Below are 4,311 nucleotides of genomic sequence, written 5' to 3'. Positions count from 1 at the left end.
GATATATCGCGATACTTTCTCCCGCGATAAATAATCGATATCCTCCCGAAAAATATCGATATTAAAAAAAAAAAAAAAGTTTGTGATACGTTGTTTTTCCTACTCTGTATTTGTGTAATGATGATTTTGAACTGTTTGGTGCTATTTTATGTCTTTATGAATACAAGGACTACCGTGATATATCGTTGGTGAATTTTCATGCAATATATCGTGATATCGCAATATATCGATATTTTCAGATATCGTGATATATCGTTGGTGAAATTTCATGCAATATATCGTGATATCGCAATATATCGGCATTTTCAGATATCGTGATATATATTGTTATCGTGGGCCTAATATCGTGATACATATCGTATCGTGAGGTACCCATATCGTCCCACCCCTAGTGGCAAAGTATTGCCGACAAATTAAATGCACAAGTTGTCCAAAAATATGCAATTAATTTATATACAAATCCATAAATATATAATTCAGTTAGGCTTAAACATAAGGAGTTTAAGTGAATGTTGGAATTATAATTATAAACACAATAATTTTCTAATTTCTAATTTCTAAAATCGAAGATCTACAAGTGAAAAGCTTGCCTTTTGGCGGCCAGGGGTCCCCGGTCCACGGGGGTCAACGGGGGGCCGGGGGTCAACGGGGGTCCGGGAGTACCCGGCCCCCCGAGTACTCCCGGACCCCCGTTGACCCCCAACAGAGGTCCGGGGTATACGGGGGTCTGGGGGTCCACGGGGGCGGGGGTCCACGGGGGTCCGGAGGTACACAGGGGGTCCGGGGGTCCACGGGGGCGGGGGTCCGGGGACCCCCGGCTGCCATAAGACAAAAACATCTACAGCTTGTAGATCTTCGATTTTCGCATAAGAATTGAATAAGTGTGGAAAAAGTCATTGGTTTACGATTGGAGTCATTGGACTAGCAGCTATTTCACAAAAGTTGAAGAACAAGGCACTGGATTAATAAAGCTTGGCTGTAACTTCACAGCTAAATTGCCATGGTAACTAAGGCAGGATTGCTTCAATTTTCTTTTGTGAAACAGGATCATGGATAAACATATCCAGGTTTACTGGCTAAGTTAATCTGCCGAGCTAACTCAGCTTTCGTGAAACCGATTCCTGGATAATTTAAGCCAGGATAGTCGATTAAACCCGGTTTATCCCTAATCCAGGTTTCGTGGAATAGACCCCTGGTCTTGTTTTTCCCTTCCTATAGAAATGTAGTGGAGTCTAACTTATACAATATTGACAAGTAGTGGAGCCAAAGTCAAGAGTATTCCAAAATACAAGTAGCAACTCAGGTACTTGAGTAAACACACTTGTATTCTTTAGCTTTTAATCACACTTAAGTTCATGTCTTGATCTGCTTGTTGTGTGTGATGTGTGACTGATGTTGTTGTTGTTGCACTTGCATACTTTCCTGTTGGATGTTTTTTCGTCTCACCCTGTAGGCCTACAGCATTTTGGTCAATTTAGATTGTTGTAAATGTGCTTTATAAATAAAGTTTGATTTGATGGTGTCACCTACTGTATCAAAAAAAATCTGATCTACAAGCTCACAATTCGTCGCACAGCTATTTTTTGGTGTGTGACACCGGCTAATTGTAAGTCTAACTCCCCAAATCAGTTTTAACCACAACAACCATTTCTCTTGTCTATACTTCTCAAATTAGACCATACTTGTGGGGATATTTGTCCCTCACAATCATAGTAATACAAGCACACACACACCACAGCTGTAAATACATTGTCAGCTAATTGACTGTGGAAAGTGTAAACATGTGAAATGGTGTCCTGTGATCGTTTAACGGAGACGTTTTCACTGTTGACACTTTTTACGATTGCTTTACACGCCAACATTTCAAATAACCAGTGATGGACAAAGTACTCAACTTCAGTACTTGAGTCACTCAAATGTTATAGTGTTCCAGTTCCAATTGTGTCTGCTCATACTGTATCACTTCCAATTTCACTTGTTTAATCTGTATCCTGTGTGAGTTCTCTCTCCTGATTGGATAGAATTGGTAGCCCAACCTGAAAATGCATTTTCTGTTTGATAAAGAGCTGGAGGGACAAGGAGACACTCCTAAAGACTCTATAGCAATCCCAGCAAGCACAGTCAGGACCCGGACCAATCAGTGACGTCTCGATTGGGGCTAGATCAAGTCAAACCAAGACAAGTCAGATCTGGCCCAGAATATCACCTGATTTCAACCAAAATTAATCCTGACCACAAAAACGTCACTTCCAGGACGTCATCTAAACACATTTCTCATCACCCAAAATTGCTGTCCAAATGTCCATATGATGTCCCGGTGATGACGTCCTGTAAATGATGTAAAGATCATCCCCATATGGGCTGTGATCTGGCCTAGTCCTGAACGTCACCGGGGTGATGACCGGGCGTCATCATAACGTCATCATGACGTCATTGTGCTTGCTGGGATGAGTACTATCAGCATAAAGCAATTTAACACTTATTTTAACAATATATATATATATCACTTACCCTACCTTTAAGTATTCAAAAGTAAAAATTTTACTTTTTATTTTGATATCAGTGCATTGCTGTATTAAAATGTAGACATTCCCCCCCAAAAAAGTCAAAGCTGTTTCCAGAATTTCCCCCAAACATTACAGTAGTGAAAATAGCAGATCTACAACCTCACAATGAATCACATTGGAATGTGTTGTGAGCTTGTAGATGTGCAATTTTTTCACTATAGGGCTTAAGTGGTTAATTAATGAAGTAGTTTTTTTCCTTCCTATAGAAATGTAGTGGAGTCAAACGTATACAATATTGACATGTAGTGGAGCCAAAGTCAAGAGTATCGCAAAATACAAAAAGTCAAGTAAAGTGCAGATACTCAAGTACAGTACTTGAGTAAATGTTCGCAGTTGCTGTCCACCACTAGACCAGATACAGTATGTACAATACGTACATTCTCAGCCTCGTGCTTTTTGCCCAACACCACACACACACACACACACACACACTTCTCTGCATTAGACAAGGAAATCAAACATGAGGTCACCGCTTTGACATTTCACAGCACTGCCTTTCAAAATACCACACCTACGAACCACTCCATCAAACACAGCCGTCAGGGGTACGGACACGTGTAGGTGCGTCATCGTAAACTACAAGCGTGAGTGTAGTGGTTCTCAAAGTGGTGGTCCGTGGACCCCCAGGGGTCTATGAGAGGGTTCCCAGAGGGTCCCCAGCAAAATGATAGCATGAAAACCAGTTCAACTACTTCAACCCTACAGTAATACATGCGCTATATTTGGAAATAGCCGGCTTATAGACATGAGGCATTCACTTGAAGCATTCAGAGCTGAGCATTATTATGTCCCTCAGTTTGCTGTTTCTGGCAGTTACAATATCATGAGTTAAAGGGATAGTTCACCCCCAAAATGACTTTTTTTCTATCGATTAGTCACCCCATGGACACTTGAATTCATGGATTTGTTTTTTGGTTTTATCGCATTCCTAAGAAAATAATCTGATGACCGGCAGCGGTTCCTGTAGTAGACACAAAGAGTTTGTCTCTCCTACCGGAACCGCTGCCTACCATCAAATTATTGGCTTAGGAATGCGACATAAACAAAAAAAATCCATGAATTGAAGTCTCCATGGGGTGACTAATCGAAAGAAAAACATATTTTTTTTGGGTGAACTATCCCTTTAATGTTGCAGGACAGCAGCAGAGCGCACACACACCTCCCATTGTTTGCATTATTGTTATTCAACTCTAATTGCAATTATGAAACTTATTATGATCACAAGATCGACATACAAATAGCCTAAAATTCAGTCTTACCATCTCGTTGCTGTCGGGCAGAAACCTCTCATTATAGTGTCGCACAAAAGTAGCAGATCTGAGAGCTCAAACTGCGGCGCGAAACGACACGTTTTGAGCTTGTAGATCTGCTACTTTTGCTATATTTGAATCCTGAAAAGTAACAGTTGTGGACATAATATGTCCAAAATCAGATCGTCCCGTCGGAGACGATCTGATGAAGATGCAGCCTGGATGAAATCTGTGTCCATTCCTGATGCAGGACAGCGGATAGTATGCTAATCCAAAGGCCCGCATTCACCCCTCTATGGATCAATATTGATCTAGGTCTCTTACATTGGTTTTTAAACCTGGGGGGCCGTCAGGATATTGCAAGTGGTCCCCCACATAATTGGTAAGGATTTTAATAAGACTTACAAATACAAATAAATAAAAATGTCAAGGTATTCTTTCTTTAAAACGTTGGGGAAATAGTTTCTTTTAGGAGCTTAAAGTTAGACTACGTT

This window comes from Gymnoscopelus braueri (assembly GCF_963280865.1).
Source record: "Gymnoscopelus braueri genome assembly, chromosome: 4".
Taxonomy (NCBI): Eukaryota; Metazoa; Chordata; class Actinopteri; order Myctophiformes; family Myctophidae; genus Gymnoscopelus; species Gymnoscopelus braueri.
The sequence above is the reverse complement of the archived record's forward strand: the minus strand, read 5'-3'. Positions refer to the sequence as shown.